Source organism: Schistocerca gregaria, chromosome 11 (genome assembly GCF_023897955.1).
Source record: "Schistocerca gregaria isolate iqSchGreg1 chromosome 11, iqSchGreg1.2, whole genome shotgun sequence".
NCBI classification, from domain to species: Eukaryota; Metazoa; Arthropoda; class Insecta; order Orthoptera; family Acrididae; genus Schistocerca; species Schistocerca gregaria.
The window spans coordinates 38,949,793-38,974,519 of NC_064930.1; the positions used below are offsets into that span (position 1 = coordinate 38,949,793).

Genomic DNA, 24,727 nt, shown 5'->3' on the forward strand with positions numbered 1-24,727 from the left:
TTCTAAGACAAGATTCATTTACTACACTAATGGCTGGGCACTTGTTTGCTGTAGACTATGTTCGTTTAAGACTAAAGGCATGTACTCTAAACATTTTCATGGTAGCAAGTGAGGAAAGGCTTCCATCCTTCCGCTAGTGTACTGCAGTGTTGCATGTTGCTATACTGTGCACAGTGCCACTATGCCGTGTTTTGCTTTGCAACGCATAACACTCTTGGCTCTCTCCTGCTGTCTCTGTTGCAAATCACTTCCGCTCCATAGTATTTTTTGACCAAATATGCTTGATACGCTAGACTGCCCTCCTTTTTATCAGGTCCCGTTCCTCACGTCAGCCAACCTAGATTATCCTTTACACAGGAGCTCCTGCCGACTTGCTCTGTCAGGCTTGTTTCGTCTCTTAAGAGTTATTCTAACAATTGTTTCCTTTAACCCGATCACTTAAACTTACTCATTTCCAGAGGGCCGCTTGTCCTAACCCTTAAATCAAACACCTCTTAGTGTGCCTTTCAACATTTTATTGGGCGATTAAGCTACACCCATCTTCTACATGCTCCTCAAAATCGACAAGTCCAACATTCCTGGACATCCCATTGTAGCAGGCTATCTTGATCCCACTGAAAGAATTTTCTCTCTTGTTTAGTGACATCTCCAACCAGCTGCATAAAAACTAGCCTCCAACATCAAAGACAATAACGTTCCTTCACCAACTCCCCACCATCCCCACTCCTTTTCCTCTGGGATCCATATTCCTCACTGTTGCTGCTACCTCCAGATACACCAATATACCTTGTGCCCATGCCCTTCCCACTATTGAACGCTGCCTACATATCCCATCGTCCTTTAGACTCCCAACCCACCACCCCATTTCTTACACACCTTACCAATTATATCCTGAATCGCAACTACTACTAGTCCCTTGATGGGACAACCCATGGCACAACCATGGGCACCTGCATGGTACCCTCCTGTGCCAAGCTGTTACGGGCCATATAGTGGAAACCTTCCTAGCCTGCCAAAAGCCCCAATGCCTAATCTCCTCCAGATCCATGATCCACACTCCAGCCCATAACACCCTATCCTCATTCTTTCACAACCTCAACACCTTCTCTTTCATCTGCTTCACTCGGTCCACCTCAATCCAGCGTGGTACCTTCCTTGATGTTGACCTCCTCATCTCTGATGGGTTGATCCACACCTCTATCCACAATAAATTCACTAGCCACCAACAGTACCTGCATTTTGACAGCTACCATCCCTTCCACATCAAAAAACTCCCCCTCTACATCCTAACCACCCATGGATGACGTGTCTGCTGTGACACGAACTCCCTTGCACAATTTCCTGAAGGTCTCATGACGCCTTCGCATTCACAGAAAGGCACCACTCCCCAAACGTAGTCCACATACTAATTTCTTCTGCCGTATCCCCACAATGAACCCCCCCCCCCCAAAAAAAGAAATCCTCCCACCATCCTCAGCAATCAGCTACAGAGGAGTGCTTCTCACTCTGTATCACCCTTTCCTGGATTGACAGAACCATATTCTTCATCAGGGCTTTGATTATCTACCAGCAAGCCTGAAATGAGGGATTTCCTACTCAACATTCTTGCCACCCCTCTGAAAGTGGCGTTTGTGACCTACAACACCCTAGTCCATCCCAATGAATCATATGCCTGTGGGAGACCAAACTTCAAGACATGCCCAATCCATCCATCCATTACTTCCTACTCCACTCCTGTGAGAAGCTTATCCTACCATATCAGAAGCCAGGCCACTGGGGAAAGCAGCCATGTCATATATAAACTCTGCCATAATACTAGATATCTTTGTATGTAGGTATGATTACCAAACAGTTGTTCACCAGAGTGAACAGCCATTGCCAAACTTTGACCAACTGCAAAGTAGACCAGCTAGTGGCGTAACATGCATCTGAGTACAACACACTCAATTTCAATGGTGAATTCAGAACCCAGCCCATTTGCATCCTTCCCTCCGCAACTGACGTCTCTTAACTACGAAGGTGGGAGTTACCCTTGTAACACATCCTTTGCTCTCATCATCGTCCTGGCCTTAATCTCCCACACCCTCCAACCAACAGTTTCCCACTCCTCCACCTTGCCAACCCCTCCAAATACATGAACTCACGTCACCTCCATTAAGTGCTGCACCCTACAGGCTCCACCAATTATTCATCACATAGCCCATCTACCTGCCACCTCTCTCTACATCTACATCTACAAAGATATTCTGCAAGCCATTCTGTATGGTGGAAAGTATTAAGTACCACTACTGGTCATTCCTTCCATGTTCCACTCGCAAATAGAGTGAGGATAAAGGACTGTCTGTATGACCTCGAATTTCTCGTATCTTATCTTCACAGCCCTTATGCACAATGTATGTTGGCGGCAGTAGAATCATTCGGCAGTCAGCTTCAAGTGCTGCTTTTGAAAGCATCTCTGTAACACTTGTGTGTTGTTCGAGCCTACTGGTAACAAATCTAGCAGCTCGCCTCTGAACTGCCTCGATGTCGTCCCTCAACCCAACGTGGTACTGAACCCAAACACTCAAGTAGTGCTCAAGAATAGGCCGCATCAGTGTCCTGTATGCGGTCTCCCTTCCACTGTTCTCATGTGTTTGTTCCATTTCATATCGCTTTGCAACAGCCCACACATTTAAATGGCTTCACTGTGTCAAGCAGGACACTATTATTACTGTATCTGAACATTACAGGTTTGTTCTTGCTACCCATCTGCATTAACTTACATCTTTGCACATTTAGAGCTAGCTGCTATTCAGTACATAAAGTAGAAATTTTATGTAGGTCGTCTTGTATCTTCTTACGGTCACTCAGCTTTGACATCTTACTGTACACCACAGCTCATCAGCAAACAACTGTAAGTTGATGCCCACCCTGTCCAAAAAATCATTTATGAATAGAGAGGAACAGCTGTCCGACCACACTTCCTTGACGATAAGATTGTCTCCATCAACACTTGCCGTCAAGGACAGCATACTGGGTTCCATTACTTAAGAAGTCTTCAAACCCCTCAAATACCTGTGAACTTACTCCATATGCTAGTACCTTCATTAACAGCCTTCAATGGGGCACTGTGTCAAATGTTTTCCAGAAATCTAGAAATATGGAATCAGCCTGTTGCCCTTCATCCGTAGTTCACAGTTTGTCATGTGAGATTAGGGGAAGATGAGCTTCCCACAAGCTGTGCATTCTAAAACCTTGCCGATTTTTGGACATCAGCTTCCCAGTCTCAAGAAAATTTATTATATTCAAACAGAATATGTTCAAGGATTCTGCAGCAAACTAAAGTTAGGGATATTGGTCTGTAATATTGGTCTGTAATATTGGTCTGTACGTTTACCCTTCTTATACATGTGAGTCACCTGTTATTTTTGCAGTCGCCTGGAACTTTGTGCTGGGTTAGAGATTCATGATAAATGCCAGCTAGGTAAGGGGCCAGTGCTGTGGAGTACTCTTTGTAAAACCGAACTGGGATTCCATCTGGACCTGGCAATTTATTTGCTTTGAAATCTTTCAGCTATTTCTCTACACCAGGGATACTCATTATTATGTTAGCCCATATGGGAGTCAGTCTGATGGTCAAATGACAAAATGTTTATATGATACTCCTGTGTGGACGATTTCTTGAATGTGACATTTAAAACATCTGCTATTGTTTTGATACCTTCAATAGCCGCACCAGACTGGTCAACAAGCGACTAAATGGAGGCCTTAAACCTGCTTAGCGATTTTACATACGACGAGTTTTCCTCAGATTCTCTGCCACATCTTTTTCCAAAGTATGATGGTGGTAGCTGTTATGTAGCCTCATGTACATACGTTTTCACTGACACACGAATCTCTACTAATCTTCGCTTGTCACTATTTTTGTGCATTCCCTTTTGAATCATGAGTGCAACAGCCTCAGCCTGCATTTTTTTGTGTTACAATGGCAAGACACGTACAATTGCTTGATAAACCTTCACACTCAAAGAGAAACTGTACAGCTTGGCCATCAAAATTCACTCCTGAAAATAAATCATGAAAAAGTATTTGGCATGTTGAGTAACCATGGGAAAAAACTTCATATTTCATTTCGTTATACACTTTGAAGTGCTTCATAAATATTAGCCATCACCCAAGCGATGCTCCGACTTCACAGGAACTTTAACCATTTGCAGCACAAAATCTGAGTAGAACAAAACAACACTTCAAACACAAAAGACAAATTTACAACTTCATTCTGCGGTTGTGTAAAGTTCACATGATTCCATATATTCGTACCGATGTCCATTAATTCTACACTCGATACCACTGCTGTCGACTACTCTTAGACTACTCTTAAAACTGAGATTCCTAGCATTCATTCTGTAGTTTTCATCATGTAGATATGTACCAGGATGAAGAACTTTCGATTTGCTGAATAATAGTACCTGTAATCGATATTTTAATTCAGGACTCTTTGTACCTTTGCGCATGTTCAGACAGAAGTAGACTGCGTACTATTTGTTACATAGAGGTGCCAGTTGCATAAATCGACAGAGGATATAATAAAGTTTCGCTTGATGTGTAATAAGTGGGGTTTTTAATACAAAGCTTTTCCTCAAATATGGAAAAATTGCAGAGTCCCAGATGTATTGACATTTTTTCCTCGAATTCACTGTACTCTTAAAACTGCGTTTCCTAGCATGCATTTTGTAGTTTTCATCATGTAGATATGTACCAGAATAAAGAACGTTAGATTTGCTGAATAATGGTACCTGTAATCGATATTTGAAGTCAGGACACTTTGTACCTTTGTGCATGCTCAGAGGGGAGTAGACTGTGTACTTTTGTCACATAGAGGTGCCAGTTCCATGAATCGATCGAGGATGTAATGATGTTTCGCTTGATGTGAAACAAGTGGGGTTTTTGGACACAAAGCATTTCTTCAAATATGGAAAAATCGCAAAGCCCTGGGTGTATTCTCATTTTTCCTCGTTTTCACTATACTCTTAAAACTGCGTATCCTAGCATGCATTTTGTAGTTTTCTTCATGTAGATGTGTACCAGAATAAAGAACGATCGATTTGCTGAGTAATTGTACCTGTCATCGATATTTAAATTCAGTACTCTTTGTACCTTTACGCATGTTAAGACAGAATTAGACTGCGTACTATTTGTCACATAGAGGTGCCAGTTCCATGACTCGACAGAGGATGTAAAGACATTTCGCTTGATGTGTAAAAAGTGGGTTTTTTGGAAAAAAAGCTTTTCCTCAAATATGGAAAAATCGCAAAGCCCCGGGTGTATTCACATTTATTCCACGAATTCACTCTACTCTTAAAACTGCGTTTTCTGGCATGTATTTTGTACTTTTCATCTGTAGGTATCTACCAGGATAAAGAACGTTCGATTTGCTGAATAATAGTACCTGTAATCGGTATTTGAAATCAGGAGTCCTTGTACCTTTGCGCATGTTGAAACGCTAGAAGACAGCTTACTATCTGTCACATAGAGGTGCCAGTTCCATGAATAGACAGAGGATGTAATGACGTTTCGCTTGTAGCGTAGCAAGTGGGTTTTTGGAAACAAAGCTTTTCCTAAAATATGGAAAAATCGCAAAGCCCCGAGTGTATTTACATTTTTTTCCTCGAGTTCACTGCACTCTTAAAACTGCGTTTCCTAGCATGCATTTTGAAGTTTTCAGCATGTTGATATGTACCAGAACAAAGAACGCTCGATTTGCTCAATAATAGTACCTGTAATCGATATTTGAATTTACGACTCTTTGTAACTTCGCGCATGTTCAGACGGAAGTAGACTGCGTACTATTTGTCACATAGAGGTGCCAGTTCAATGAATCGAAAGAGGATGTAATGATGTTTCGCTTGATGTGTAACAAGTAAGGTTTTTGGAAAAAAAGCTTTTCCTCACTTATGGAAAAACATTTTTTCATCGAATTCACTCTACTTTTAAAACTGCGTTTCCTAGCATGCATTTTGTAGTTTTCATCATGTAGATATATACCAGGATAAAGAACGTTCGATTTGCTAAATAATAGTACCTGCAATCGATATTTGAATTCAGGACTCTTTGTACCTTTGCGTATGTTAGACTCAAGTAGACTGCGTTCTATTTGTCAGATAGAGGTGCCAGTTTAATGAATCGAGAGATGATGTTATGACGTTTTGCTTGATGTGTAGCAAGTGGGGATTTGGAAAAATCTTTTCCTCAAATATGGAAAAATCGCAAAGCCCCAGGTGTATTCACATATTTTTTCGAATTCACTGCCCTCTTAAAACTGCGTTTCGTAGTATGCATTTTGCAGTTTTCATCATGTAGATATGTACCAGTATAAAGAACGAGCGATTTGCTGAATAATAGTACCCATAATCGATATTTGCATTCAGCAGTTTTTGTACCTTTGCGCATGTTCAGTCGGAAGTAGACTGCGTACTATTTGTCACATAGAGGTGCCAGTTCACTGAATCGATAGACGATGTAACGAAGTTTCGCTTGATGTGTAAAAAGTGGGGTTCTTGGAACCTGAGCTCTTTGTCAAATATGGAAAAATGGCAAAGCCCCAAGTGTGTTCACATTTGGTCCTCGAATTCACTGTACTCTTAAAACTGCGTTTCCTAACATGCATTTTGTAGTCTTCAACATGTAGATATGTACAAGGATAAGGAAAATTCCATTTCCTGAATAATAGTACCTGTAATCGATATTTGAATTCAGGAGGTTTTGTACCTTTGCGCATGTTCAGTCGGAAGTAGACTGCGTACTATTTGTCACGTAGAGGTGCCAGTTCCATGAATCGACAAAGGATGTAATGTCGTTTCGCTTTATGGGTAACATGTGGGGGTTTTTAGAAACAAAGCTTTTCGTCAAATATGGATAAATCGCAAACCGCCTGGTGTATTCACATAATTTCCTAGAATTCACTGTACTCTTAAAAGTGCGTTTCCTCGCATGGATTTTGTAAATTTCATCATGTTGATAAGTACCAGGATGAAGAACGTTCGATTTGCTGAACAATAGTACCTGTAATCGATATTTGAATTCAAGACTTTTTGTACCTTTGCACATGTTCAAACAGAAGTAGACTGCGTACTATTTGCCACATAGAGGTGCCAGATCCATGAATCGACAGAGGATGTAATGACGTTTCGCTTGATGCGTAACAATTGCGGTTTTTGGAAACAAAGCTTTTCCTCAAATATGGAAAAATCGCACATTTATCCTCGAATTCACTATAGTCTTAAAACTGCGTTTCCTAGCATGCATTTTGTAGTTTTCATCATGTAGATATGTACCAGGATAAAGAACGTTTGATTTGCTGAGTAATAGTTCCTGTGATCGATATTTGATTTCAGGACTCATTCGACCTTTGCCCATGTTCAGACGCCTGTTTTCGGGGCTACAAGTAGATGAAGGCATGTTATGTAGAGACGATCAGTATATCAGTTACTCTCTATATTTATTGTGTACCATGGATTAACTGTCACTAAATTATTAATTTATTGCTGTGACTATAATTTCCTTCCTCTTTTACTATTTCATAGAAGTGGCAGACAAATCATTGATGTTTTAAAGCAAATGAAGCATTGCACTTCATCGGTACGTCACCTCGTAAAAATATTTCGAGACTAGCGTCGGCGCCATTCGGCACCACAGCGGATGTCTGCGGACGGCAGCGAGGAACTGCCGTACAGACCGCGTGTGGCTGAAGTCCTGCTCACTGCACGCACACCGCTTGCCTCAGGCCGCGACACAGGGCAACAGGCGCAGCACCGTCTCAGCGCCGCCGTACCGGCTCTCATGCCATGCGTTTGCTGCTCCTTTCTGGCGGTATTGTTAATAAAATAGTACTGATCGGTTTCCCGGTTTTCTAAAATAGCGCAATATTTGCTACCAGTGCCAGATTCTCAATTAAAAATTATTTCTTTTTTTAAAAAAAATGTTTGTATAAAACCGAAACAACTGTTTCACTGCTGCTAAGGGTAATTCATAAGTCATTCATTTTGTTCGGCCATTAATAAAAAATAAAAAATTCCTGTGATTACCGAGACCAAACATATACCAAAAAATACTGGCTATTCAGATCTCAAATAACGGCATCGGCTTTAACTGATCGGCTTTTCTCATCCCTAAAAGTAAGCCTCAAAACAGGATGGTTAAAATCATGATGCCCTTGTCTCAGAAAAGGATTAAAAATCGGGAAATAAAATACTCAGGCGCTGCTACATAGAATATACCCTCATGGAATAATAAAGGGCAGGAAATTGTTGTGGAAATGGAACAACATAAAATAAGCGTATGCCCACTGACCCAGATGAAAAGAAAAGAGAAAGGCTCAACCGTAAGAGGAAGTTACCCACACTAGTCTACTCTGGTGCTGATAAACATCTAGTAGCACATGAAGGAGTGGGAATTCTAATTCAGAAGAAATTTAATAATAACTTTACTGCCGTCAGCCGTGTCAATAAAAGGATAACAAAGATGACAATAAAGGAAAATAAATCTGTATGTGCAGTTGATGTGGGAAGACTTAAACAAGAGACAATGAGCTATAATAATCTTCAAGCTGTAATTGACAGCCGGCCGGTGTGGCTGAGCGATTCTAGGCGCTTCAGTCTGGAACCGCGCGACCGCTACGTCGCAGGTTCGAATCTTTCCTCGGGCATGGATGTGTGTGATGTCTTCAGGTTAGTAAGGTTTAAGTAGTTCTAAGTTCTAGGGGACTGATGACCTCAGAAGTTGCCCCATAGTGCTCAGAGCCATTTGAACTTTTCTCACCGAATGTATCAGGATGATCAAAATGGTGATTCGATTACCCAAGCCTCAAGTAAAGATTTAACAAATCAGAAATAAATAAAAGTGGGAGGAGACCTGATTGATTTTTGATCATCGTAGTAACTGTGTATTAATATAGTAGTATGTAAATGATGTAGTAGTAAGCTTCGTGTGCCGTTTACGTCGCTTCCCTGCCAACATTTACGTATTACATTTTTGTTGCTACGTTTTATTGCAAGATATAGGAGGATTTTGGTACGGGAGGCTAGCGAGTTGGTAGGATCACCAGACAACGCGTCAGATGGTCAGTTTCAATATACCGCTCCAGCTGATGACTTTACTTGTACTGAACACTTGTTAATAATAACTTCATCAGAAATGATAATTATAAATTTCAGGATGAAGCAGACTGTTAAGACCTCTCTCGACTGGTCGACGATCGGTTTCGAAAGCAGCAACACGCGGACTGGTGTGTCAAGTGCAAGTCCGCACAAATATAGAGTAGACTGCTGCAGCTGTCTCGGAAAAGATATAGTTCTGCGATTTCACGTTGATTCTAATATCGTCTGGAGCATTTTTGAGTCTTTGGCGGTGTTTGCGAACTAATGAATAATGACCAGGAAGCTAGTGTTAATTATTAACGGTAGACTGGCTCTAGAAATCGTCTTACTAATTTTGCGATTGGTGAAACAAAACATAATTAGTTGGCATCCTAATATTTTACTGTTCTTATTATGCTTAGCATTTCGACCTACTCACTCGTCACATTATTATGCACTGTTTATGGTAGAAACGTTACAGATCGCGACCGAAGGAGAAAAAACCTACTGGGGCAACGTCTATGAGACGCCAGGTAAGCAAGCCGACTACAAACTAGTTGCGAAAAGTGTGGGGTGGACGTAAATCACACGTAGCGTCACAGTGCATTTCCGGGTACGTATTGTGGCGGAAGACATTTCTAATACTCACTCCCCTGTCGTCTGTGCGTGGATGTGTGACCAAAGTGGCAGACTACATTTTGAACAAGCGCTTCTGGAGCCCTCATGTGATAGTGTTACAGCTGGAAGCTCTTTCACACTGTTTGTGGACGATGCGATTGTGTATAAGGAAGTAGCGACGCGAGAAGACAGTGTCGATTTGCTGAAGGACCTGCAGAGGACTGATGAATGGTGCAGGCTGTGCCAGTTGAGCTTGATCGTAAGTAAACGTAACATACTACGAGTACATAGGAAAAGAAATCTACTACTGTACAACTACACTATTGATGACAAATTGCTGGAAACAGTCTGGACCATAAAATATCTAGGACTAACTATCCACAGCGACCTTATGTGGAACTACCATATAATCCAATTAGTAGGAGAACTGGACACGAGACAGATTAATAGGGAGAATGTTAAGGAAATGTAACTCACCCACGCAAGGCGTGGCTTACAAGACGCTTGTGTGACCGATTCTTGAGTATCGTTCATCAGTCTGGGGGACATACCACGTAGGACTGACGAAAGAGACGGAGAAGATTCCACAGAGAGGGGGTTCGTTTATTCCGCGCGAGAGTGTTACACAGGCGCTCAACAAATGCCAATGGCAGCCGCTGCAAGAGAGGGGTTGTGCATCACTGTGAGGTTTCCTATAGGATTTTAGAGAGAGCACTTTCCATAAGAATCTGACGACATGACAAGGGGAGATCAGTTAGTGGTACAGTAGCTGCCGTCGGCCACACACTCTTACGTGGCTTGCTGAGTGTGATGTAACTCCGTCCGAACAGGCATTGGAAGGCCCAACGCCACCGACCGGCCGTCGTGTCGTCGTCAACCCACAGGCGTCACTCGATGCCGGATATGAAGGGGCATGTGGTCAGCACACCGCTCTCCCGGCTGTATGTCAGTTTACGAGACCAGAGCCGCTACTTCTCAATCCAGTAGCTCCTCAGTTAGCCTCTTAAGGGCTGGGTGCACCCCGCTTGCCAACAGCGCTTGGCAGATCGGATGGTCACCCATCGAAATGCTAGCCCAGCCCGACAGCGCTTAACTTCGGTGATCTGACGGGAACCGGTGATACCACTGCAGCAAGGCCGTTGGCGGAGTATGACGTAGATGCAGATTAATTTTATGTGCTCGTTCCAGTTCGTATCGCTCTGTAAGCATACTCCGAGATATTCTACGGTGGCAACTGCCTCCACTGATTGTTCTTTAACTTTGGAATCACTCACTAAAGGTTTACTGATTGTTCTTTAACTTTGGAATCACTCACTAAAGGTTTTCCCTCTGTCTGTATTCGCAATACGTCACGTTTGTTTGTGTTCAGAGTTAACTGCCAGTTACTGCACCTAACGTCGATCTTTTGTTGGCCTTTCTGCATTTCGCTACAATTTTCTAGCGTTTTGACGTCTCTGTCTATATCATCACCTGCAAAAAGCCTCATTGAACTTCCGACTTAATGTACTAGGGCACGTATACCTGTATTGTGAAAAGTGACGGTCCTGCAACATTTCCCTGGGTAACACCCGAAGTTTGTTTTACGTGTGAAGATCTCTCCCAGTTAAAACTGATACGTTGTGTTCTTTTTGTAACAACTCTTCAGTCCAGTCACACAGCTGGACTGATATTCCGTGCTCTCGTTATTTTATTGATTAGGCGGCCATACGAAACAGTATAGAATGATTTTCAGAAGTCAAGGAAATTTTTTTAGTTAAAAGCAGATGCTTTTCTCTCATACTAGGCAATGATTTTGAAAGAAGTAGTAGATGTACGAATCGCACCTGTATGCCTTAATTTACTGCAAAACTGACATATGCATTGTGATTTGCATTTTTCATACACAATCCTGCTGTTATTTTATAATTTGTATTTCTTATCATGATAATAGTAGATCTATTTTATTATTTGAATTGTAACTATGCATGTTTATGTGCCAAATATCGATTATTCTGGCAATATTTGATTGGCGCCAACCAGCACACACAGTTTTGATGTCTTCAAATGCTGACAGGCAAGCTTGAGCGTCTTTCAATATTTTTGTATTTTACATTTATAATATGAAAAGTTACATTTATAATCAGGATGTAAGGACTTAGGATCACTTCTTAACGAACATAATATGTATCCTTATCTTCTGCACTCACTTATTTATTTATTTATTGTATGATCGAAACAAACATGTGTATACAACATCTGTAAACAAATGTGCACAATCACTGGCTAGCACCATCCTACATCTCCAGGTCTAGTTGTCTCATCTATTAGATTGCTTCATGTGATGCATGGTGAATGTCCATTATGGTCCCTTTGTTTGCTCAGATATAATGGTCAGCAGCAATACGGTGGACTGACTGTATGGAGCTACCACATTCGTAATGTGCACAACTAGCTCATCCCCAACTGTCAGTTAGATAATAGAGCAGAAGTGTTCTTTTAAAGACAATTCAAGGTTCATTTCTAGTTACGCCAGTTGCAGTACTCTCAGTACTGTCATAGCAACAACAATGGCACACGTTGCAACACCTCCTGAGTTGGCTGACCTCCCCCAGCCCCCCCCCCCCCCCCCCCGTCTGCCGGTGTGTCACACAATGGCACAACTCTGCTAAGTGGTGAGACCTCTGGATCCTCAGATGTTTTGGTTCGATTACCTGCATGTTTAATTATCAAATTATGTTGTTACCCTCCTACTATGTATGGATCTGGATATATATGCCATCATTTGATCAGGTAATTATGTAAGATATTACACACGCCAACGAAAAAAGTTTTTTGAAAAACTTTTTTTTGCTTTGATAGCAGATCTTCATAGATTTTTAAGAATTGAATCCAAATCTAGCCTTAGTTTTTTCGAGCAATATGCTTCTTATTATATAGTACAAAAATCCTATGCTATATGGTAAACAGAGAAAGTAGTGAAATGCTTTGTTACGACATAAGCATGGTTTGTATTTACAGTAAGCTACCTAAAACAATGTTATGAGTTAATAGAGGTTTCACTTGTCAGCTGGTATTGGTTTTTATTTTCTTTCTCTTTTCCCTGTGAAGCTTCTTGTGTAACTTTTTCTACGATGAGTGACTTGCAGAACTTCTCAGTAAAGTGGCCAACAGTAGTCCTCCATCATCTTGGTGTTCCAGCGGCCTTGGTAGCATTCTTCCATCACTTTAAGGTGCTGGTGAAAACCATACTCATTCATGAGACTGGGAATGTCTGAGCAGTACACTAAATCACCATCGTGTTTAAAAAATTTGGAAAGTTGCTGCTCTCTCTTTCTATAGATGTATATGCTGGTTCCAACTGCCAATAAGTTCTTTTCTTTTAATCTGGAGCCAAGCAATTCAGCTTTTCCTTTTGTTACCCACAGATCCCTAACCAAATCGTTAAGCTGGGTCTGAGTAAATAATTTGGGCTCAAGACTTTCTGTATTACAATGGAATTCATCATCGTTTGGTTCATCTAAATCAGATTGTACATCAGAAAATACTTCTGTTGGAATAGAGTTTAAATCACCTGGTGGTTCAGGAACTGGTAAATGTACACCATGCCCTACTGGTCGGATGGCAGACGGAAGGCTAGGGTAGCTTATTACCTTCATTTTTTCGAATTGTGACCTGTAATATCAACAGCGCTAAGGTAGCAATCATTGGATTGATTTCTTGGCTCCCTCCACATCATAGGAACAGCAAAACTAAAGGTTTTTTTCCTTTTTGGACAATTTTCTCAGATCTTCAACACACACATAACATACCTTATGTGGCGCCTAACATTTTTTTGATCACCAAGTTTATATCCAAAGTATGATGGACAAACCTTTTTCACTAAGTCTGTAATGTTTCTTTGTTGTTTCTTAATCACAAATTCACCACAAATATAACAAAAACTGTCAGCAGAGCTTTTACAACCACGATTAGACATTGTACTTAGCACAGTACAGGAAAGGGGAAAGTGAGGTTAGGTTGACCGTAAACAAGACACCATCTGTTAACAAAAACAGAATCAAATGTTTTTCGGCAGTTCTATCAACGTCATCTACATTCATTACATCTCCTTTTTAAATTATTTTAACTATATAAAAGCTGTTAAATTACTTAAGAATCGCTTAATTTGATAAATTTAGCTGTAAAACGTGAAGAAATGGTGAGTAATACAGTTTTTTAAGTATCATATTTGGATTTCCCTCCCTAAAAACAAAAGAATGAGGTATTTTAAGCATAAGAGTTATTCCATCGTTGGCCTGTGAATTATCAAACAATTATGTTGCTCCTTGGGTGCTGGGATTGCGTCCTGAGATGTATGTCATAAGTGTGTCAGATAACTATGCTGACCATAATGTGATATTTCCAGTTGTACTCTTTGAAAATGAAATACATTTTTCAGTTTCTTGACTATAACATTAACCGAATAATCAGGCAAACGTAATTCACTCAAGTGTTCAGTGAGGAAATGAACATGTTATCTGCTCAAATTGTATGTGCCAGGGAAGTTTATAACTCAAATTACGCAAATTGTGTGCTGTACCACACAATTTAATAATTAAATAACAGTGATCTCTAACAACTTTTCCAGTTGTTTTATCTTACAGTTGACTGCAAACGCATTCTCATATAATGAATGACTTTCAGGTGTCTCGAGTATATGAACAAAGGTATTATAAAGCTCATCAGTCTCACTGCCAGTTCTTCCAGCTCAGAGAGCAACCGTCTTGCAGGACCTGTACCAGTGTACAATTCGATATGGTGAAGAGATGGATCGTATGAACATATGGCTTTCTGTGCCACTGCAAAGAGTACATGTTGTTCTGTGATAGCGGTTTGTGAAATATTGGGATCTTCTTCAGATTGCACTACTGACGTGAGTACAAATTCCAAGTCTGAGAAGACAGTGAATGGTAGTCGCTGTTTGAGGAGAAAATTTTTTAATTCTGTGTATTTATCATCACCTGTCTACACAATGGGGAGCTTTTATAGAACTGTCGTGCTACTGCTCAGAAATATTCTCACTCTTGTCAAATGTAGTGAAATATCTACTGTAGATGGTCTGTACACCATGACGTTTATTCACCTGTGATGAAATAAGATGTGATGGCAGGTTTGTCATGAAACAGTAGAGCTGCTTTGTATTTCTTCATCAAAAATGATCGGCAAATATGTATGTTTTTCACGCTGCCTGGCAAATTCTGAAAAATGCAGGCAGCCAACAACTTTATGAGCAATCTTACGATCACTATCCTTGCATGCATCCAAGGTGTATACATGAATAGGGATATGCATATTCTGCTCTTCAAATTTATCGATGTCCTGAATTTTCATTGGATAACCAATGCTTTCATCTTTATAATGACTGGGAACATCTTTCATGCCATATTTATCAGAATTCTCCAGATGATCTCCAAATTATTCTCACAGCCCACACTATGCAAAACAGAATTCATCTTTATTTATTACTTTAATAGCCATATGTTTTGACACAGTACCTCCTGGAAGTTTTATGTATGAAGAACTCTCATGACGTTGATGATGAATGTATACAAAAACGTCCAAGAGCAGCCTCTTTCTTCGAATTCTGATAACCTTGTTCGTAATCTGTCACAGACATACTTCTCTTACCAATCAGTGAGCGAGGTGCTTTGCAACACTACATTCATGCTGCTCTACAAATGTATGATTGTCATCTCAGTCACAATATGATGTGCAGGAACTGCAAACTCATAGCATAGCATAGCATTGCTTAAACTTAATTGAAGAATACTGAGAGTTCTTTAAATTTTAGACATAATTTAGGTTTACGGTCTGGATGATTGCAAACAGTTGGTCTTTATTACTGGAACTGCTGCTGGTACTTCTGTACTCCCCACTGACGGAACTCTACTGCAGTCGCATCGTTTGCACCGATTGTGCACCTCCAGGATGGGTGAGAGGTGGGTGTGTTTCCCAGAGTGAACATCCATGTTGAGGTGACGTCACGGTGCTTCTGCCACTGCTATGGGATGTAGGCGTTGGAGTGAGAATAGCAGCGGACTTCCCACTGACATAATGCTGCTGCCCCCACCATGGCCACCTCTTTGCTTATGCTGATGTAACGAGTTTACACGCAGAAGTGTTGCTCTGCAATGTGCATGTACCACATTTCTAGCATATCCCCATCACCTTTTTTCAAATGTAGTTGTTAGATTATTTCTTCTCCACAGAAGTTGCAAGTTGACTCTCTTGGTCAACAACATTCACCTCAAGCATATGCAATGTTTGAACAGTTACAGGGAGATACATTAGATGGAGTCTCTAGCACTTTGTATCCAGCACAAACGACAGGAAAAAAAACCAGATATTATATGTAGCAGCTTATCCTTTAAATACATAACTCATGTGACATTGCATTAAACAAGAATTTTCAGGAATGTATTTACAGGCAGGTCAGATTTGTAAACCTTTTCAGCAACCAATGCAAGTTGTTCTCCTCTCAAAAGCCTAAAAGTTGTATTACTGAGCCTTCATTTGCAAAGTCAATACCCTCTTTAGTTACTCCTATCTCTGCTTTAAGTGTCTTGGTATTTTCGAGTAACGTTAACCCTTTTCATGCTGTTTTAAATGTGTGTTTATATTGTCAAAACTTCTTGACTCTCTGGCACACTCTAACTATTCACTCAGTGTGAGTATATTTATGTATGTATGTTTGAGTTTTTGCAGAGTAGTATGACCTGTTTATCATATCTGCAAGTATCTTGCATAACATTTGTTTTCCAATGCTTTTGTTGCAATAAAAAAGAAGTATATATTGTAAATAATTATGTTTATTAACGTTTCTACATACGTTCTGCCTTACATCTCTATAGTATTATTGAAATAGCATTTTTATACCCTATAAATGTTGCTTGCATTGTGTTCAAACCAACGGGATGAAGGATATATTTCGGTTCTACATCTGTAAACCATGTTCTACAGATTTAATATTTATAGGAGTTGTGGTAGGAGACTTTGGTACTGCATGCATTGGTCTAAATGATTTTGTAGGGTATATTTCATGTACATAACTTATAACATCGTTAAATAACGCTTTCACATATCGTTGCCACCGACTTTGCTGTTGCAATCGATACTGCACTTTATTGCCAATACAATTTCATAACACTTCAAAGTTTTAAATAAATACATTGTGAAATCCTGTGATGATGATATGAACTTCAATATGATATGATGGTTGCCTTATTTCTACAGATGTTCATGTCAGGAGGAATTTGAGATGGAACATAGTCTGTTGTCATCGACTTCTTAGTGTGCTTCATCGATTACATTGTTCTCCCTACTTCAACTCTGTAATTATGTTTTAGCATTATGACGAACATTCTAAGTTTCTACTATAATTTCACATTCACAAAGATATACTAATCTTACATTTGCATGTTTGGAATCATATGCTGCTAACATACATATCCTGATAATTAAACACAATTGGATCATCATGTGATGTCATGACAGGGGGCAGGGCATGCACCCGCCTCAGAGGGTGTTGTAACATGTGACCTTTTTGTTGTTATGATAATATTGAGTCTAAGGTAAATGGAATAGTTAGAAAGTGGTATTGAATTGTCTGTAAAAGAACACTGACTCCCTACTTTTTTTAGATTAACATCAGGCTTGTCCAGTGCTAATCCATTTCATGATCCTCTACTGACGTCTTGGAAGATCGAATCCGTCTATGTGCATGAAAGGGTCCTTGATTAGATGTTTTTTGACTACTGATGATTGCTCTTACTGAATTTTCCATGAATGATTGATAATGAAAGAAGACACAACAAGGTTTTTTTGCTGTGCACCATGAGATTTTCCTAGATTTCAAGCGTTGGTACTCTGCTTGTGCAATATGTCGATGAATGGGTAACTGAGAATTCCTGTGAACCTTTAGGAGAGATGATCTTCTTACAGCTGGAGGTGGGGTGATGCTGAGAACAGGAAGTCTTGGAGTGTTTGTACTATGAATACATCTCGTAATGCCTGATTGAGCTGCACATCTATCTTCTTAGTGTGAGCACTGTTGATCCTGGTCGAACAATAATCTTCAGTAACCGAGCACCTACATACAATAAGTTTAAAGCTGTGGATCTTAAAACACTAGCATTAGTTCACCATAAGGTACCACCAAATTTTTGAAGACTAGCTTCTCGTTTTGTCTTTAGCTGCTACAACCGAAAGATGCTACTTTTGAATTAATAGTTCTGCCTAGATCTATTGGCCTCTGAATCTGACGTCTGGTACGTAATCTGCCTGTCTTGTGCATAGATTTAATGCAGATGGAACTGTTTTCTGTGGATTTAGGTGGAGCCACCATTTCCTGAGGTATACATCAAAGACTTCCAAATCAGTGGATAAAGAGGTTTCATCATTAGAAACTTTGTGGCTCTGGGCAGCCAACCTAATGTCATCAGCACAAATCAATATTCTTCAAGACGTTCTGTTAAGCTATGAATGTACAGACCAGAAAGGTGTGACCCCAGTGCAGACACTTGAAGTAAACAATAATTCAGTTTAAGTACCATACATCTGTCTTTGTCAGAGTAAATATTAAATATATGCATTGCTTAACATGTTATAAAGTAAGTTCTTAAATTTACGACATGAGATAACAATAGTGAATTCCTAAAGATGTCCTTCTCAACAAGCAGTGTTGTAAGCAGCTGATACGCCCGAAAAGGCAGCTACACTTCCTAATTTCTGCTTATAACCATTTTTTATATAAGTGCGAGAGGCAGTCTCTCTTCATTAAATTAATTTCGGTTTTCAAGCTGGTCTACTGTGTTTATTTTTATCGAAAGAGTGTGTTTTGATTGTCCCTATACGTTCAGACAAGATATGCTATTAGGTGGTATCGGTCAAGCCTGCGGAATTCTAATGTAGTTATATCAGTTATTTCACATATTACAGAAATGGAAGTGGACATAAATGTAGATGAGATAGGAGATGTAATACTGCGAGAAGAATTTTTACAGTGGTCTGAAACAACAAAACTCTTCGATGTGTGTATTAGACGTTTGAGAAAGGAGCAATGCCCTTGGTCTTTAACAAGAATGTAATAATATCAATTCTAAAGATGGCAGTTGCTGACAGGTGTGAAAAATACTGAACTGTATGTTTAATAAGTCATGGTTGTAAGGGATTAACAGAAATTCTTTACAGAAGAATGAGAAAACTGGTAGAGGCCGGCGTCAGGAAAGTTCAATTTGGATTCCAGTGAAATGTGGGAAGACGCGATGGAGTAATAACCATACAATTTATCTTAGAAGATGCGTTAAAACTTACATTTATAGCATTTGTAGATTTAGATAAAGTTTTCCACAGTGATGAATGGAACACCCTTTGTGAAATTCTGACGGTATTAGGGATAAAATAAAGGCAACCAAAGGCGATTTACAACTTGTACAGAAACCAGGGAGCAGTTTTAAGTGTCGAGGCGCATGAAAGATAATTTGAAGTAGTAGTTAAATTTCAGGAAGAAGAAATGAAAGCTTTGACGTTTTCTGAAGAATTGTAATTCTGTGAGATACAGTAAAGGCCTTGTAAGAACAGTTGAATGGAATTGACAATGTTTTTAAAGGAGGATATAAGATGAAAATCAACAAAAGCAAAATGAGGATGATGGAATGTAATCGAAGTAAATCAGATGATGTCAAGGGAATTAAATTAGTGAATGGAGCACTGAGAGTAGTAGATGAGTTTTGCTGTTTGGGCAGCGAACTGGCTGGTTGTGGCCAAAGTAGAGAGGATATAAAAAGTAGACTGGCAACAGCAAGAAAAGTATTTCTGAGAAAGAAAAAAATTGTTAACTACAAATATAGTATTAAGTCTTTGGAAGTCTTTTCTGGAGCTATTTTTATGGACTGTAGCCATGCATGGAAGTGAAACATGGGTGATAACCAGTTTAGAGAAAAGACAATAGCAATTTTCGAGATAAGGTGCTACAGAAGAATGCTGAAGATTAGATGAGTGGATCACGTAACTAATGAGGATATACTGAGTAGAATTCAAGGGACAAGAAATCTGTGGCACAACTTGACTAAATGGAGGGATCGGTTGTTGGTAGGACACGTTCTGAAACGTCAAAAGATAACCAATTTAGTGTGGGTGGGGTTACAAATCGTAGAGGAAGACAAAGTGGTGCATACAGTATGCAGATTCAGAAGCAGCGAAAGGCGTCCCCGGAGGCTGATCAGAAAGCCTCCCCGGTGCGTCTGACAAACCGGTTTCAGGCACTGTCTCTGGCCGAGCCAGATGCAGCTGCCTGCCCTGTTTCAGAGGATCATTCTCAGCCTTCAAGGTCTGGGCAATCGCAGAGGGTGAGCTTACTGGTAGTTGGGAACTTCAATGTTAGGCGCGTAATGGGGCCCCTTAGGGATACGGCGGCTAAGGAGGGAAAGAAATCCAGTGTGCACTCCGTGTGCATTCCAGGAGGAGTCATTCCTGATGTGGAAAGGGTCCTTCCGGATGCCATGAAGAGCACAGGGTGCAGCCAGCTGCAGGTGGTGGCACATGTCGGCACTAATGACGTGTGTCGCTGTGGATCTGAGGAAATTCTCTCTGGATTCCAGCGGCTATCTGATTTGGTGAAGGCTGCCGGTCTTGCTTACGAGGTGAAGGCAGAGCTCACTATCTGCAGCATCGTTGACAGAACCGACTGCGGCCCTTTGGTGCAGAGCCGGGTGGAGGGTCTGAATCAGAGACTCAGACGGTTTTGCGACCGTATTGGCTGCAGATTCCTTGACTTGCGCCATATGGTGGTGGGGTTTCGGGTTCCGCTGAATAGGTCAGGAGTTCACTATACTCAGCTGGCGGCTACACGGGTAGCAGAGGCTGTGTGGCGTGGACTGGGCGGTTTTTTAGGTTAGAAGGCCTCGGGAAAGTGCGGGATGGGCTGCAATGTCAAAGGGTGCTTGGCAATTACAGGACGTGCTTGGATCAAGGAACAGTCGGAATTATAGTTGTAAATTGTTGTAGTTTGCGCTGGAAAAGTCCCTGAGCTTCAAGCGCTAATGGAAAGAACAGAAGCTGATATCGTTATAGGTACAGAAAGCTGGCTAAAGCCTGAAACAAGTTCTGCAGAAATTTTTACGAAGTCTCAGATGGTGTTCAAGAAAGATAGATTAGGCAGAATTGGTGGTGGAGTGTTTGTGTCTGTCAGTAGTGGTTTATCTTGTAGTGAAGTCGAAGTATATACTCCGTGGGAATTGGTATGGGTGGAGGTTATACTTAACAGCCGAATTAAGTTAATAATTGGCTCCTTCTACCGACCCCCAGACTCCGAAGATACCCTCGGTATGTTGGCAAAAATACTTGTTCAAAACCGATGGTAGGCAGAAAACATCTTCAGAGATTGTCCTAAATGCTTTCTCCGAAAATTATTTCGAGTAGTTAGTCCACGAACCCACGCGAATTGTAAATGGTTGCGAAAACACACTTGACCTCTTAGCCACAGACAATCCAGAGCTGATAGAGAGCATCATGACTGATACAGGGATTAGTGATCACAAGGTCGTTGTAGCTAGGCTCAATACCATTTCTTCCAAATCCATCAGAAACAAACGCAAAATAATTTTATTTAAAAAAAGCGGATAAAGTGTCACTAGAAGCCTTCCTAAAACACAATTTCCATTCCTTCCGAACTGACTATGCGAATGTAGACGAGATGTGGCTCAAATTCAAAGATATAGTAGCAACAGCAATTGAGATATTCATACCTCATAAATTGGTAAGAGATGGAACGGATCCCCCGTGGTACACAAAAAAGGTCCGAACGCTGTTGCAGAAGCAACGGAAAAAGCATGCGAAGTTCAGAAGAACGCGAAATCCCGAAGATGGGCTAAAATTTACAGACGCGCGAAATTTGGCACGTACTTCGATGCGAGATGTTTTTAATAGGTTCCACAACGAAACATTGTCTCGAAATTTTGTAGAAAATCCGAAGAAATTCTGGTCGTATGTAAAGTACACAAGCGGCAAGACGCAGTCAATACCTTCGCTGTGCAGTGCCGATGGTACTGTTATCGACGACTGTGCCGCTAAAGCGGAGTTATTGAACGCAGTTTTCCGAAATTCCTTCACCAGGGAAGATGAATGGAATATTCCAGAATTTGAAACACGAACATCTGCTAGCATGAGTTTCTTAGAAGTAGATACCTTAGGGGTTGCGAAGCAACTCAAATCGCTTGATACGGGCAAGTCTTCAGGTCCAGATTGTATACCGATTAGGTTCCTTTCAGATTACGCTGATACTATAGCTCCCTACTTAGCACTCATATACAACCGCTCGCTTACCGATAGATCTGTACCTACAGATTGGAAAATTGCGCAGGTCGCACCAGTGTTCAAGAAGGGTAGTAGGAGTAATCCATTTAACTACAGATCTATATCATTGACGTCGGTCTGCAGTAGGGTTTTGGAGCATATACTGTATTCAAACATTATGAATCACCTCGAAGGGAACGATCTATTGATACGTAATCAGCATGGCTTCAGAAAACATCGCTCTTGTGCAACGCAGCTAGCTCTTTATTCGCACGAAGTAATGGCTGCTATCGACAGGGGATCTCAAGTTGATTCCGTATTTCTAGATTTCCGGAAAGCTTTTGAGACCGTTCCTCACAAGCGACTTCTAATCAAGCTGTGGAGCTATGGGGTATCGTCTCAGTTGTGCGACTGGATTCGTGATTTCCTGTCATGAAGGTCGCAGTTCGTACTAATAGACGGCAAATCATCGAGTAAAACTGAAGTGATATCAGGTGTTCCCCAGGGAAGCGTCCTGGGACCTCTGCTGTTCCTGATCTATATAAATGACCTGGGTGACAATCTGAGCAGTTCTCTTAGACTGTTCGCAGATGATGCTGTAATTTACCGTCTAGTAAGGTCATCCGAAGACCAGTATCAGTTGCAAAGCGATTTAGAAAAGATTGCTGTATGGTGTGTCAGGTGGCAGTTGACGCTAAATAACGAAAAGTGTGAGATGATCTACATGAGTTCCAAAAGAAATCCGTTGGAATTCGATTACTCGATAAATAGTACAATTCTCAAGGCTGTCAATTCAACTAAGTATCTGGGTGTTAAAATTACGAACAACTTCAGTTGGAAGGACCACATAGATAATATTGTCGGGAAGGCGAGCCAAAGGTTGCGTTTCATTGGCAGGACACTTAGAAGATGCAACAAATCCACTAAAGAGACAGCTTACACTACACTCGTTCATCCTCTGTTAGAATATTGCTGCGTGGTGTGGGATCCTTACCAGGTGGGATTGACGGAGGACATCGAAAGGGTGCAAAAAAGGGCAGCTCGTTTTGTATTATCACGTTATAGGGGAGAGAGTGTGGCAGATATGATACACGAGTTGGGATGGAAGTCATTACAGCATAGACGTTTTTCGTCGCGGCGAGACCTTTTTACGAAATTTCAGTCACCAACTTTCTCTTCCGAATGCGAAAATATTTTGTTGAGCCCAACCTACATAGGTAGGAATGATCATCAAAATAAAATAAGAGAAATCAGAAATCGAACAGAAAGGTTTAGGTGTTCGTTTTTCCCGCTCGCTGTTCGGGAGTGGAATAGTAGAGAGATAGTATGATTGTGGCTCGATGAACCCTCTGCCAAGCACTTAAATTTGAATTGCAGAGTAGTCATGTAGATGTAGATGTAGACGTAGGGTGCAGTAGTTATTTGGAGATGAACGGGCTTGCAAAGGATATAGTAGAATGGAGAGCTGTGTTTAAAACCTGCCTTCAGACTGAAGGCCACAACAACATCTTCCTGTGTTATAACACCGTATTTCCCAGTTGGCGTATTTCTTCATTGTTTATAACTGGCAGAATATGTGTGATGTAACTTCAAGAATGGTGTGTGGGGAATACAAATGTATTTAAAATATGGGTGGTTGAAGGTCCCAGGTTGGTGCTGAAGGATAGATTCCATGCATCCAGTGTATTGTAATCTATTGACTTTATATTAGCGTCTTTTCCTTTTTTGTCTTGAATGTGTCGTTAGAGAGGCACTGGGAAAGTCATATGCTAGATTTTCAGTTACTCATAGGATCATCTTGTTGTTAGATATGATTTTCTTAGTTTGATTGCATGTCATTAGCCATGCCTACATTGCATATTCAAGTTCTGGGCGAACAAGTATTTGATTTGTAAACAATGACACTGGTTGAACACCCCATTTAATAGTTCGTCTAAGTGAATTCCAAGGGTTTTACATGGGTTTGTAGAGTGATCTTGGACAGAGAGTACAATATTTAGCTTGTTTGGTTTCTGTACTTTCAAATTAATATGGTGTCGATGCTAGAACAATGTAAACTGACTTTTTGTGGGGTTGTCTCTTAAAATCGACTTGCTTAGCGAAGATTCCTGCTTGTTTGTGAAGGGGCTGACTTGCTCGTTAATTCTGCCGCATGTTGGGCCGTGACACCAGTATGCAATGTCGTCCGTGTACACGGCTGTTCTTTCATTCCTCGACCGAGATTTAGCGATGTCAGCTGTGTTGATTGTGTGTAGCAGTGGAGACGTCGCTGCAGCTGGCGTAATACTTATCGAATGATGATAGCCAAGCAGCGCTTATACTTACATCTTTCCAACAACATTTTTATTAAACTGCACAGTTTGGCATGGGAAGTTCAAAATTAACGCTTCAAAGAGCAGCCCAGCATGCCACAACCTGTGGAATGCGCGTTCGCCGTCCACCAGGAAGCGTGCTGCCATTGCATCCGTCGTGCTGCGTTGAGCCTGCGTCGCTTTGCCGCTCAGTCCAAGGACCGGGTTACCTGTGCTGTGGTTGCCGCTGAATCCGGCCTGTTCTTGTGGGATTATGTTGCTTTATTCCTTGAATTTTTTTAGTCTGTCTCGAAAGTTTTCCCTAAGAGCACGGTAATCTATGAGTTGAGGTTGTTTTTTGGTCTATCAGATTTGGAATCACCTTCATTTTGGGTT

General features: G+C 40.9%; 1 pseudogene; it reads right to left on the reverse strand.

Moving 5' to 3' along the window:
- Positions 1 to 10,757: 10,757 nt before the first annotated feature.
- On the reverse strand, positions 10,758 to 10,875 carry LOC126295540 (5S ribosomal RNA; annotated as a pseudogene).
- Positions 10,876 to 24,727: the final 13,852 nt, after the last annotated feature.